Here is a 15,669-nt window from a genome sequence, read left to right as displayed (position 1 = left end):
ATCGCCAAGCACCAGGATCGAGGAATTGTTAACTGCTAGGGTAGCCAGCAGGTCCTGGAAGGCATGGAGGAAGTGCACTGTATTTTGTGGAGGGCGATACACCAGCAGGTAAGTAAGAGGTGGCCAGAAAGAAGCAGAACAAACAGCTAAGTAGTCAATCATAGCAATGGGAGGGGCTGGTAAAATCTGGAAATGAAAGTCCGTGCGAGCATTGAGAGCCACCACACCACCAGCCTTCCCGACCGAACGGTCGGCGCGGATGGCATAATAGGAGGGGGGAGGGTGGCCAGATAGATTGGGAGAGAGTCCGGGCAGAACCAAGTTTCCGTAAGAAACAAAAGATCAGGTTGATGCGTGTCTAGCAGAAAGAAAAGTTCATGAAAAATCTTGACCGCCGATCTAGTGTTCAAGAGGAGGACAGAGGTTGCAGGAGACACAGGAATAGAAAGGGGCGACGCTGGGAGACCGGGGGGAGGAGGTGCTGGGGCCAGAATGTGAGGGGTAGGAGAAGTCGGGGTAAGGCTAAGATTGGAAATTTTGGCAATGATAGGATCGGCCAGAGCCCACGGACCTTGCATAGTTCGAAGCTGGGCTGATGAAAAGGTTAAAAATTGGGCAGAGTGGAATGCTCCAGGAGCCAGAATGAGACTGCCCAGTGATGAATTGGGAGATCTGCATGTAGATGGGAAGGAGGAGTTGCACCTGGGACCTTAATAGGTCTGTGCCTTCCCTCCAGGTCTGATGTCTCTGGCCTGTCTTGTGAATAGAGAGGGGAGCTGAGCAAAACAAAGTGCTCAGTACCAGTTGTATCTGGTTCTCCCCTTGCCTGCACCTTTGAGAACAAAGGATTTAGCTGTATAAAAGGAGGGGCTGTGACCCCATGAAAATGTTTGTGGACTTGAATCTACCAGGGGCTTGCTGCTGCTAGGGCCCAGGGGAAGGCTTGCCTCCCTGGGCTCTGCCTTGCCCCTGGATGCCTGGAGGACATCTCTCTGGGACCCTTCTGCCTTGCCTAGATGCCTGGAGGATTTCCTTTGCTGAGGAGCTGGTTGCTCCATTACTTTGCCCAAGGACTTGTTGTGCTCCCTAGCGCCCTTTGAGCGCTCTGCTTAGTTTTCCTTGAAAGGACCTGGACTTAGAGTATTTGCGAAAGTTGCGTGCCCCCTACCATTTGTGAGTAGGAGTATATAAGATGCTTGCGCTTTACTGAGAATTGTGCCATATTTTAAATCTGATGTTTGGCTCCTTAGTTATTCCCCTCAGGTGTTTCTAAAGGTAGTCAGTAAATGGTCTGGATGACTGTTTGCTTTTGAACAGTGGGTGAGGATTCGTAACAGTGAGGTAATGCTTTACACCTTAGTAACAAGTCAGGAGTGCATAAGTGTGCCATATCTTGGTGGGACTTTCCCGTCGATGTTCGTCCAGATCTACCATCAGGGGACTTCATTGGCTTCCTATTTCTGCCAGGACTCAGTTTAAAGCTCTGTGTCTGGTGTTTAAGATTGTCAAAATTGGAAGCCCAGAACTGTTATGCACCCTTCTGACCCCATATGTCCCTCACCGTAACTTGCGCTCACTAGGACAACACCTGGTGACGGTCCCACGGATTAAACTCGGCCGCATCGGTGGTCATTCATTTAGATACATGGTGGCCAAACTATGGAACTCCTTGCCGGACCATATTCGAAGATTGGAGGATGTGTTAGTCTTCAGGAAAGCAATTAAAGCCCTCCTTTTCCCTTCAACATAGCCTTTGGATGTTGTTTGGTGAGCTCTCAGGGGATCTTGTTCCAGTTAGAATTGTCAGCGCCGGGACGCCTCTTGGCTGGGGCAGCTGTGCGCTTTAAAAAACGTGTAACATAACATAACATAACATATATGGGTCATTGTATCCCTCCCATTTGGATATGATAATGGATCATCGATTCTGGCTTTACAAATATAAGATGTGTTTATCACTGATCAGTGCTTTGGAGCCAATTTGTGTAGGCATTCAAACATCCAAGTGGTCATGATTGTTGTAGATAATGCCCATAACAAAAGAGAAGAGGTCTAATGCTATTGGTCACTCTTGGTCCTCTTACTTTGGCCCATGGAATATCTCAACAGATTTATGTATTGACCACTGTAGTATGATATTTGGCTAAAGTTATGTGTAGTTCTAGGTGACGTGGGTGAATGTGTGCTCTTTGGCACTTGTGATAGTTTTTTAGAATGTTGGACTTTTAGAACGCCATAATACATTAGGTATCCTTCCTTTAGTGTCCCTTAGAGCGGTGCCTCTGTGTTCCCTGAGCCGCAGCCAGGTGAGGTGAGGTATCCTCCTCTTGCAAGTCGGGTAAGGACGATTCTGCATAAACTCAAGCTTGGGTGTTTGTAGATGATAAACTAAGTATCACTATGATTGATTTTTTCTCTGAACGGGTATACTTCATTGTACACTAAGACGGTTGTGACTATTCCTCTCATTATGTTACAGAAACCGTGAGCTGCAAGGGACTCGCAGAGGAAGGACTACATATGCCCAAATACAGGTTTTTGGTTGCATTGGGTTTAATCGCCGTTGGGGTTTTCCTATGTATTTTTACATTTTCAATTCATTCAATATAGTTTAGTACACAATTGCAGTAGCAACATATTAGTGGTCCTGAAGAAGGCATGGGACGAAAAAATGTCCATAAATGCTGAAACATGTTAACCCTTTAAATTACGAACATCCAACAGTTATTTGTTATAGTCTGTTGTGTTTACACTGTTTTTAGGTTTGACTTGTGCAAGACAATAATAAAGATAAGGTCTCTCATAGGTCAATTTTAATTCACTACTAATTCCCCCTTTTTTGTGCACTGCATTTTTTCCCCACAATAAGTTAGGTGCTCTCATCTGTATATCCACAGTGTCCCTAACAAAACATCCTTGGGCTCCCATATCCTTCTGATAAGGTTGTAGCCCTTAGTCTCACGATTGTGACTTCAATGAGGAGACCCAGATGATAAAGCATGTCACCTACAGATGAGTGATGGGAATCCGTTTAATTGATTAATATTTTCTGGTATAATAGTCTCCACTCTGGAAACTGGGTAGCACATTCAGTCTGTTTGTATAGGTAGTTATTACTTTCAGAGTTATTAGTACAGACCCCTGGATACCTGTGTGTTTATATTTTTATCTATAACCTGGTGTGGAGTTCCTTTTGTGGTGTGTTGTTACTGGGTGTGTTGTGCAAATGTTTACACATCTCCAAGGGGATAAGCCTGACTGCTTGTGCCAAGCTACCAAGCGGGTGAGCAGGGGTTATCTTCGGCGTGTAACTCCCAAGCCCTGACTAGAGTGGTGGTCTCTGCCTGGATTTGGCGCAAGCCTTAGCCAACCAGAGATCCCCATTTCTAACATTTGACATATTGTTGATGTTCAATGAAGCAAGACAAAGTGATGCAGGCATATCCCTATGAGGGTCTGAGCAAAGTAGTCTGTGAGAAGAAGCTCCTTGCTTGAAGTTGTTGTGGGGCTAGGATGGGAGGGGGACCCTCTACCATGCAGAGAGAGGAACGGAGATGAGTATGGTGCCAGTGAGAGGGAGAGGAAGCGGAAGAGGAAGCGGGGGCTTGCCGCCAGAGGAAGAGGCGGGGGAAGAAAGAAACCCTTCTTGTCTCAAGGAAAGACCTGTCCCTGCTGGCACCTATTACTCTCCTAGAAACATGATACAGGAGACAGGGATGATTAGGAAGAGAAGAGGTCAAAGTGTGGCAGCCGTCAGTGGGGTATGACTGAACATACAGTAGCATGGAATTATATGCTGTTCAAGTATTTTCTGACAATGATATCTAAAGCATGGGTGTAGGAGAGTAGGGTCTGCAATCCTATGATCACCCGGACTTTTTGCTTTTGTTTCACTGGTTTACGACTTTCTCAGGCTGTGGGCCTGCCAATCAGACCCACAGCCTAGCTGTTCTCTCGCTAAATTGATGTGTACCTTAGGTGCATTACCCAATTGGAACTGGGCCACCCTGTCAGACCCTGTAACTCAGGGCATCGGTGTACCCAGGGCCTACCAGGGGCTGAAGCATGTATTATGCCACCCCTGGATGGCCATCTAAATCTGACACAACTGGCTGCACGACAGCTGGGGCCACGTGGCGTACTCGCCCGTTGCTGTAGGTGTAGTATCCCTATACCTAACCTTAAAATGGACACCCAAGTTCCTCTCAGTCACTCCTATGGCAGGCCTTGACAATCCAGAAGGCAGAGTGCATGGAACCGTGTGAATTGGGCTCTGGCACGAGCCGAGCCCGGTTGCAGCTTGCGGAACCAAGACCCGAAGGCTGTTCCATGATAACGCGTATCATATCGGTAACTTCGGTATCGCGTTATCAAGACATGTCGAGTAAGGTGTCATACGAATCGGGATGCTGCCCCCTCATCAATACTGGCAACGAGGTTAGCATTCCGCCCTTCTAGAGGGACACGACATGTGCGTAACTGTGAACCCCGGTTAAAGTTAACTGAAGCCTCAGCTCCACAAAATGGACGCTGCCACCACAGACACAAGTCTGACCTCCTGCTGCTGGGAGTCCTTCCAGCGAGGAGAGCTTGGACAAAAGGTTTCCTGTCAAGGGCGGTGTTCGCACCGTCCCAGACAGGGTTTGTGTATTCTGGGTAGGTAGGGCTTTGCAAGAAGGTGACTGCGGAGTGGCACCCCGGTGCTCACTACGCATCTGCCGGCTAGAACCAGTTCCAGGGGCGTGCAGCCCCTGACCTGGGGAAAGTCCAGCAGGGGGAGAGGGGTGTAACTACCCCCCTTCCTGGTCCCACCCTTAGGGCCGGCCCTAGTCATGTACCCACCCCTTTCTTTAGGATAAAGGCCGGAACGGGGACCCTTCCAAATTAGATCATCTTTGAATCAAGAATACTTTCTACGAAAGGACTTCGAGACTCTTCTCAAGATTTCTCCCTTGTGGCTAAGGAGTAGTCACCCTGCATCCGCAGGCACCATCTAAGAACTCTGCGGTTTGCTGCAAGTCCTTCCTCAAGGATCCAACGGCCCAGCTCGACGAGAACCGGCTTCCCTGGCACCTCTGACCTCTACCCACGTCGTCAGCTCAGCTGAGATCTGTGGGTGCGACGAGACCTCGAGGGACCGGCCATTATCAAAACCTGCACGCTTTCTTAATCAGCACGACCATCAAAGCAATTCTCTGGTGAGTGCTCTGGGGTCCGAGAAGCCCCGACCCTGAGTAGCTCCAGCACTGAAGTGCAGTCTCCCAGCATCTCCACGATCTGCGTGGGGCCCTTCTGCTCGCTGCTCAGCACGTTGTCTAGTCACTAGCCGCTGGCTTGTGCCCTTCTTTGACGACATCCGACAACCAACGCTGCTGGTCTGGTGGCTACAGGCCGGCCCTTGCTCCCTTTTTCGAGAGGAGCACCCCGGACCCTCCTGGTCCACTCAAGACGCCATCTTAGGCCCACCACGTGGCCCTGAGATCTGCCAAGGCTTGTTTCCCCAATCCTGGGCCCAGCGACGCCGACAGCATCAACCTTCGTGGGACAGCTCGCACCTCCATCCTGGTCGCCGACAACGCCTCCTGGTCCGTGAGACTGCAGAGCCTAGCGTCGCCCACTCACCTAGTCGAGGTGACGGCCATCCGGTGCCTTCCTGGTACCCTCTGACTACTGGCTAGTAGTACGAACTTGGTCCCCTCTGCTTTCAGGTATCAACAATCACTGATCCAGGCTTGGATCTCTACGAACTATTCATCACTGGTCGCCGGCCAGCAACTCCTTTTCTTCCGGCTCTGGCTCCTTAGTTATTCCCCTCAGGTGTTTCTAAAGGTAGTCAGTAAATGGTCTGGATGACTGTTTGCTTTTGAACAGTGGGTGAGGATTCGTAACAGTGAGGTAATGCTTTACATCTTAGTAACAAGTCAGGAGTGCATAAGTGTGCCATATCTTGGTGGGACTTCCCCGTCGATGTTCGGCCAGATCTACCATCAGGGGACTTCATTGGCTTCCTATTTCTGCCAGGACTCAGTTTAAAGCTCTGTGTCTGGTGTTTAAGATTGTCAAAATTGGAAGCCCAGAACTGTTATGCACCCTTCTGACCCCATATGTCCCTCACCGTAACTTGCGCTCACTAGGACAACACCTGGTGACGGTCCCACCGATTAAACTCTGCCGCATCGGTGGTCGTTCATTTAGATACATGGTGGCCAAGCTATGGAACTCCTTGCTGGACCATATTCAAAGATTGGAGGATGTGTTAGTCGTCAGGAAAGCAATTAAAGCCCTCCTTTTCCCTTCAACATAGCCTTTGGATGTTGTTTGGTGAGCTCTCAGGGGATCTTGTTCCAGTTAGAATTGTCAGCGCCGGGACGCCTCTTGGCTGGGGCAGCTGTGCGCTTTAAAAAACGTGTAACATAACATAACATAACATATATGGGTCATTGTATCCCTCCCATGTGGATATGAGAACATTGCAGAAACATTGAGTTTTTAACCTTCAGTTACTTTTATAGCTTTCCTAAACAGTCCTGTGAACAATCATGTTCGGTATTTGCCATATCATGATATATTGAAAAGATTTTACTTCACAAGGGTATTATGGGACCAGTAGTCACTCGGGAGTTCTCTATAGTGATGTGGTTGCTTAGGCTTCGGCGCAATTTTGGAGTTTCCAGAGGAACTGATGTGTCGAGGCCCAGCCCCGGGGTCAGGAAGAAATGCAGCGGTGTAGGAGTTATTAACTCCTCGCTGGGCGAGTTGGATTGCCATACTTACCCCCGCATATTGGACTCTTGTGTATCGGGTTGTTGCAGTCTGGGGACTCCTGGGGGAACTGGAGTTCAACCCAATAAGAGGAACTATGCAAAAGTGACAGCATGATACCCTGCATGCCGCAACCAACATTTGGTAAACCCCGGATTACCTACCTGGTCAGAATATTGCATTCTGGGACTGGAAGTTCGCCTGCCTTAGGGCTCCTGTAGCAGGTGAACCTAAGCATTTGTGAAGGGGTGGAGCGGTTCACAACCAATTGGAAGCTGGCAGGACACTTAAGTCAGCATTGACGCCTGCACCTCATGATCATACCTGGCGCTGAAGAAGGCTTAATAAAGCCGAAATGCATTTGCCGTTTGTTTGAATAAAAGCTGCCTCCATAAGTTCCCCTAACGTGGCCTCTGCTCTTTCTTGTGAGGAGTTAGCTCAGTTTCCTGCCGATAAAAGCAGCTATAATGTATCGCCTTTTGTCAATAATATGCCCCTTCATTTCTTTTATAGTATGTAAAACTTTCCTTCTTTTTTTGTGTAGCAGTTGTACTCGCAACGCATGCGCAGCCTCGTTTCGAAGTCCACTTTTTTTCTTTTTCTTGAAGTTCAACAAGCAAACCTTTCTTTATTTCAGGTAGTAAATTTCTTGCTTTCTTTTTCCGGGTCGTGTGTGTCATCCGCTGCTGTACTTTTGTAATATATTAAGAATCATATTTTTTCTATATTTATTTGAAAGGTAGTGTCGAGGCGCCAAACGTTGATTATGTACTCCATCCACCATTTAGTTGTTCTTCACCGTTATTTTTATTATATCTGCTACTTAGAACTCAGTAGTTCTCTCTCTCTCTCCCCGTACACGTCGCGGTGAATGCCACCTGTCTAGGGCAGTAATATGTAAAATGACCTTCCAGCTCCGAGTACTTGCATTGTCTGGAGTTTTTTATTAATGTTGGGAGGGTGGGCTTGATAATACGTCCTTGTTAATTCCCATAGAAGCGTATGTTCTGGTGTTAACATGGGCTTCTAGGGGAAAGAAACAAGGCAGTATTATCAAGCTCATTATCGCCGTTTTATTGGCAGTTTCCTGCCAATAAAATGGCGATAATTTTTACACCGGTCCTCGATAATATGCACCTAAGTTTACTGGTTAAAAAAAAGAGCAATGGGCCATATTATCAACAAAAGGCGATACATTATTGCCGCTTTTATCGGCAGGAAACTGCTGATAAAGTGGCGATAATGGGCTTGATAATATGCCCTTCCTAGTTGATATGCACCGAGTAAACTGTGAGTGAGGTTTAACATGTGAGTATTTAAAAGTTCAAAAATAGTAGGGCAATATTCAGCCTGGAGGCAGTTTTCAAGACGGCAAAGCAGGAGTACTACAAGTCACCATTTAAATGTAATGTGAAGGACTTTAGTGATTATTAATGCAGAAATAGCAGGGCTGCAAATCAGGACTAAGATGCATTGTAAGAGCTCAAGAATCCAGAATTGCAGTAGATCTATTTTCTACTTATTTGCCCCAGAGAAGTGTAGTACTCTCTATTCAGAGTAACTATTTGCTCCTGAGGACATGCAGTAATCTCTTTCCGGAGAACCTGTTTGCTCCTTAGAAGTGCTGGTACTCTTTATGCAGAGAACCTATTTCCTCCAGAGAAGTGATGTTACCCCTCTGGAAAATCTCTTCAACATTTAAGAAAGGACTTTTTTAATATTGAAGAGATTTCACAGGTGGTATGCTGTACAATTTACAGTGCAAACTTTCAGTTCTTGGATTGCTGCCAGGGTCTTTGAACCAAGCCAAACAGATAGCTCATCTGCCTCGGCTCTTCCTGTTAATTTGTTGTCCCACCCACCATAGAGATGGGCCCATATATCTAGCAAGGCCTACTTCAGGGCCCTTCTTTATCTCTCCTTAGTCTTACAAGGCCCAGTAAAAATGCATTATTTTACAAATCTTTCTAATCGTTAACACTCTCAAAAAGTGTTTCGTTCCCCATGTAAGGTCCCTTTGATGGGAAGAGGAGGTTTCTGAGTTGGGAGTATCAGGCAAGTAACACCACTCAGCCTTCCTCGTTGCCAGCCTTCAGAGAGAATCTCTCTTCATTAATACATCCACCTGGCCCACACTCTGCAGCGCACTCCCTTCAAGGCCTGATTATCAATTTCTACCATCCCTCTACCGTGCACCTTATCTCACAGCTAACCTTGGTCCCCAGCCCCATATCAGCCACCACCCGGCTTCATTTGCCTTATTCCCACTAAATAAACATTAGTAAAATCACCTTCAAACTCAAAACCGTGAATATAACAGTAAATATAATTAGCACACACTTAAAAAATATGTTACACTGTGGCCCTTATGACCCAACCGCTAATTAAATAAGCAAAAACAGAAAGGCCATTACAGGGTCTATTTTAGCGCTGGTGCGAAAGTATTTATTGGCGTTCAACCACTGATCTCTTTTGCGGTAGACACCTTTACTACCACTCTGCAACGGTGCACATCATCTCTCCAAAGCCCCTCCCATGACCTCCTCCTCAGACGTCCTCACAAATACCCTCCACCAGCACCCCTCATTGCTCCATAGCTCCTTCCCATTGACCTCCTCCTCTGATTCCCTCACTGCCACACTCCTCCTCAGAATTCCTCCCTACCAGCATCCACTAGTGCCCCTCATCCCTCCATAGCCCCTTCCCCATTGACCTCCTCCTCTGATTTCCTCACTGTTACCCTCTACCAGTGCCCCTCATCACTCCAAAGCGCCTCCCCTTCATGACCTCCTCTGCGGATTCTCTCATTACCACCCTCCTCCCAGACTCCCCAACTACCACCAGTGCCCCTCATTACTCCAAAGCCCCCCATGACCTTCCCCTCATGACCTCCTCCTCAGACTTCCTCCCTACAACCCTCCACCAGTGCCCCTCTTGCTCCAAAGCCACTCCCCTCTTATCGCTCCATAGCTCCTCCCCTATGACCTCATCAGAGTACCACTTTCCTCCTCAGAGTCCCACTTTCCTTCTCAGAGTCCCTCCCTACCAGCCGTGCCTCTCATCACTCCAAAGCCCCTCCTCCATGACCTCCTCCTCAGATTCCCTCACAAACAACCTCCACCAGTGCCCCTCATCTCTCCGTATCTCCACCCCAGGACCTCCTCCTCGGATTACCTCATTGTCACCCTCCACCAGTGTCCCTCATCTCTCCAAAGACGCACCCCCATGATTTCCCCCTCGGATTCCTTAATTGCCACCCTCCAACAGTGCCCATCATCTCTCTGTAGCCCCTCTCTCATCTGCATTTTATTTGTTGTATAGCGCTACTCATAGTGTAGGGTGTCACAGTACTGTACATCACACACACTATGCAGGGACAATGATTCATAAAAATATGCATATCAGCCTATAGCGAATGTCACATGAGGATTAGCAGGTGTAGGAATCACATGTCATCCATGCTGCTGGGGAATATGTTTTAAGAGGGTTGGGTCTGGCGAAGCACACACACAGGATTTAAAGCATACCCCAGTGGTTGGCTTTACTGATTAGAATGTATATGTGGCCAAACTCTTTTTTGCAACATTAGAATAATAAAAGACTGGGAAAATTCGAACTAACTAGCAATACAAAAACAAACAAAAAAATCTAATTATACCATTCTGGTTTGAATGCAGGTCTTTGATGACAGTCCAAAGGTCACTTTCCTATGTTAGGATTGTAACTTCTGAACTGCAAATAATCAAAGGATCTCTGTGACAAAGGCAGTAACAGACTGAGCTATCCACGTTAAATGCAGTTTCTCTGCATTTAAAAACTACAAACAGACAAAAGATTGCTCGCCAGCAGTATATTAATCCCCAGAGTTATGTGGACATTTAGTTGCCGTGCATCCTTGGCAGAACAAGTCATGAATGATAATGATACGATTTAAACAAACGATTTAAATGAAGTATACGCAGCACCCAAAGATTGTGTCTTGCTCACAGGTTTAAAAACACAACAATAGCCACACAGTCTCTTACCTGCTAATTATGAACTCTGCACAGCCCGATCTCATAAACAGCTCAAGGGTTCAGGAAGGTCAGGAAAATGAATCGGCAAAAACAAAGTCCTCTTCACCAGCTGAAAAGAATGAAGTATCCACACAGCAGGACGGTACACAAATCCAGTGCCAAGGAAATGATTTGTCCCTTTCGCCATGCCCAATTGTACCTGCACGAGTGGACAGAGACAAGGCCCACCTTTCCAATAGGAGATACGTGATTGGGGGTGCGAGCCTAGGCCCAATCACACAACTCCTAACGAAAGAAGAAAAATAACGTTTAGAGAATGTTTTAAATTGCAGTGGCCATTTTCTGCTGGCCTTGCTGACGTCACTGCCAGGGCCCAGGTTTATGTTTGGGTGGGCCAGGCCATGGTTTGGGTGGGCCTGGCCCACCCAAAAGAACCGGCCCTGGAGAGCAGTATGTGAGGTAGTTTCTCTGAACAAAAGCAATTCCAGCTCCCGAATGATGCAGGGAGGCGGCTGGTACTGGGGTGGATCTGGGGCTCTACCTACGGCCTTGAACGTTATATTTGAGACTTGGTGGATGGGGTGTCCGGTGATTGTAAAAAATGAGTGATGTATGCTATTTTTTTTTTTACGGTATATTTATTGTGCGCGTACAGTGTGAATTTTGAAAGTTGTTCCATAAGCGTACGTAAGCAAGAAAAATGAATTAAAAATAAATCTTTTACAGATATTTATCAAGTTTATGTGTGTATATCTTTGTAGCTTGTAATGAGACGTTTTTGCTTTATTGGTACTTATAAGTAAGTGCTTATCCATAGTCTAAATTTGTTGAGGAACAGTGTTTTATACAGTGCTGAACTTTTGACCTCTGTTGACAGTTGACTTTTGCATGATCAGTTGGGGTTAGGGTGGCAAGTTATGTCAGTTGGAAAGGTTTGGAACGTTAAATCAATAGAAATGTGTGTTTTGTTTTGAATTATTGTGTGCAGGATTTTGCAGCCAGATTCATCAAACAAGAATCGGCTCGCAAAGGGCCAGATTCTGAGAATCTGACCCTTTGCGAGCACTATTTTTGCATTTGGGATACAGCATCCCAAATGCAAAAATCGCAAATGTAGAAATCGCTAAATTGCGATTAATTGCATTTAAGGAATCTCAATTTGAGATTCCTTAAATGCAATTCATGAACCATTTTAAAATTGCGAAATCGCAATCTGAGACCGCTATATACCGTGAAGTCTAACTACGTGGTAAATAGTAAACACTTAGAAAAATCCACTTTAGTGCATTTTTCTAAGTTGTATGTTACACACACACATGTCCTTGGGACATGTGTGCGCGCAACACCAGTGGACATTACCATTTCAGGTGTGCAACAGGGTGTCCTTTGGACACCCTGGCACCCTTGGAATTGTTTCCTTATTTGCGATTCGCTAATTGCTAATCGCAAATAAGGAATGACTCCCCATTCATTCCTGGGGGCCTCAGGAAGACACACATTCACTGGATGACATCATCAGTGATGTCATCGATAATGTCATTTGAGATGTCATCAGTGATGTCATGAGTGATGGCACTGACCATGTCATGAGTGATGTAATATGTGACGTCATCAGCAGTGCATTGCGGGGCACGCGAGTTATAGTTAGCAGAACTAACTATAACAGAGGAATTTCAATGGTTTTTTATGAGAGAAATGTCCAGCTAACTGTAACAAGGGTGAAACCTATGGTTTTTTCAGTGAATTTCCAAGGTCACACAAAACCATTGAAATTCCATATATAGTTAGTTGCACTAACTATATATCGCGCACCCGCAATCCACTGCTGATGATGTCACATATTACATCATTCATGACATGGTCAGTGACATCACTGATGACATCACTGATGACATCTCAAATGACATCACTGATGACATCTCAAATGACATCACTGATGACATCACTGATGACATCTCATTTGACATTACTGATCACATCACTGATGATATCATTCATGTGATAATACGATGAACCTCTTCAGACTCTAATATAACCTTAGATACAATCAGTGTAAACAGACACTCACAGACTGTCACTCATCCATGGAGTTACTCACACACCTAGTCAGTCATGCAAAGAATCAATCACACCTCCATTTCCTCAACTATACAGTTATACAAACTTTACTTATTCAAACATATACTAACACATATTTACTCTCTTATACAATCCCTGATACAAGTTCACAATGATCCATACAGCCACTCACACATTCACTGGCTCTTATGCACAGTTATTTATATATGTCAACTCTCACATGTACTGTGTTTTACATATGTACTTACTTTGACATGTAGCACTGAGATATCCATTCACTCACCAATACACTCATGCACACAGTCAACCGCCCATACAGCTGTTTCCACATGCACTTTTGAAACCATACATCTAGTGAATCAACTGCTCACACATCTATGCACAGAGTCATACACCCCCCAGCCACCCACACACACACTCAGTCTCCCATACAAATACTTGGGCAACCAATCAATAACCCATATAGTTACTCATATAGCTACTTATCAACACATGCAACAGTTTACAGAACAACAGACATAATGATGCACAAATTAAGACAGTTTAGTCACTAACCCATGCACTCCGTGAGACACATTTAATCACTCACTCATACAGTCAGTCATGCACCTACTAAATCCTTCATCCAGACACTTATACATCCACTCATTCTTCAATATGTAAGACATATTTTAACTTTACAGAAACATACAGTCACTGGATGTTGTCATCAGTGATGTCATCAGTGATGTCATTTGAGATGTCATCAGAGATGTCATCAGTGATGTCACTGACCATGTCATGAATGATGTAATATGTGACATCATCAGCAGTGGATTGCGGGTGCGCGATATATAGTTAGTGCAACTAACTATATATGGAATTTCAATGGTTTTGTGTGAGTAAAATAAGGTTTTGTAAATGCGAATTCCTAACTATATATGGTCTATAACCTATGGTTTTTTCAGTGAATTTTCAAGGTTTTGTAAATGCTAATTCCTAACTATATATGGTCTATAACCTATGGTTTTTTCAGTGAATTTTCAAGGTTTTGTAAATGCTAATTCCTAACTATATATGGTCTATAACCTATGGTTTTTTCAGTGAATATATATATATACATACATATATAAACATATATCATCTGTATATCTATATAAATACAAACATAAATGCATGCATACATATACTTATATGCATACAGATGCATGTTATTTACATGAAAGTTGAAAAAACACTAATAAAAGCAAAGCTAAAAAGCCACCTCATTACAAACAGAATGGCTTTAACTTAAACGAGGGCGAGATCTATTGCATTTTCAATGCTTGTTTACTTTGGTTCCATCAAGAAGGCATTCAGATGTGTCACACATTTGCCATAAATTCTGAATGTTAGCACTCTAGTTGCACATTAGATCACTTTAGTAAAGCTACTGCTCACCAGGGACGTCTGCTGCTGGTATTCAAAGTGCATGTTTCAGTCTGCATGTCAGAATTTTTTTAATGAAATAGAAGAGGATTTGAGAAGTCACTCAAAATGATCCCTAATTTTTCTTTCTGAAGCACTAATCATACTTTCTATGGCAAAATTAACCCCCTCATGTGGTTCCTTTTTAAATTGAGTGTTTTCAGACTTACCACTTCATTCCAATCAAGATGGCTTCTGGTGTGCCATACTTTTGTCATAAGTAAGACTGTTAGCGCTCTAGTTGTTCTTTAGAACACTCTGGGACATTCTGTCATTGGGCTATACTTGGGGTACATCTGGGTGATATTTGGGCTACATTTAGGCTCTTTTGTCTCTGGTGGCCATCTTGGGAGACTGTATGTCAGAATGTTTTAATGAAATTGAAGAGGGTTTGAGAAGTCACTCAAAATGTGCCCTAATTTTTCTTTCTGCAGCACTAATCATAATTCATATGGCAAAATATACCCCCTCATTTTGTTCCTTTTTAAATTAAATGTTTTAAGAGTTACCACTTTATTCCAATCAAGATGGCTTCAGGTGTGCCACACCTTTGTAATAAGTAGGACTGTTAGCGCTCTAGTTGTTCTTTAGAACACTCTGGGACATTCTGTCATTGGGCTATACTTGGGCTACATCTGGGTGATATTTGGGCTACATTTGGGCTCTTTTGTCTCTGGTGGCCATTTTGGGAGACTGCATGTCAAAAATTTTTAATGAAATAGAAGAGGATTTGAAAAGTCACTCAAAATGTGCCCTAATTTTTCTTTCTGCAGCACTAATAATACCTTCTATTGCATAATATACCCCCTCATTTTGTTCCTTTTTAAATTAAATGTTTTAAGAGTTACCACTTTATTCCCATCACGATGGCTCCAGGTGTGCTATACCTTTGTAATAAGTAGGACTGTTAGCGCTCTAGTTGTTCTTTAGAACACTCTGGGACATTCTGTCATTGGGCTATACTTGGGCTACATCTGGGTGATATTTGGGCTACATTTGGGCTCTTTTGTCTCTGGTGGCCATTTTGGGAGACTGCATGTCAGAATGTTTTAATGAAATAGAAAAGGATTTGAGAAGTCACTCAAAATGTGCCCTAATTTTTCATTCTGCAGCACTAATCATACTTTCTATGGCAAAATATACCCCCTCATGTTGTTTCTTTTTAAATTAAATGTTTTAAGAGTTACCACTTTATTCCAATCAAGATGGCTTCAGGTGTGCCATACCTTTGTAATAAGTAGGACTGTTAGCGCTCTAGTTGTTCTTTAGAACACTCTGGGACATTCTGTCATTGGGCTATACTTGGGCTACATCTGGGTGATATTTGGGCTACATTTGGGCTCTTTTGTCTCTGGTGGCCATTTTG

Source organism: Lissotriton vulgaris, chromosome 6 (genome assembly GCF_964263255.1).
Source record: "Lissotriton vulgaris chromosome 6, aLisVul1.2, whole genome shotgun sequence".
Lineage (NCBI taxonomy): Eukaryota > Metazoa > Chordata > Amphibia > Caudata > Salamandridae > Lissotriton > Lissotriton vulgaris.
Note: the sequence above shows the minus strand (reverse complement) of the source record.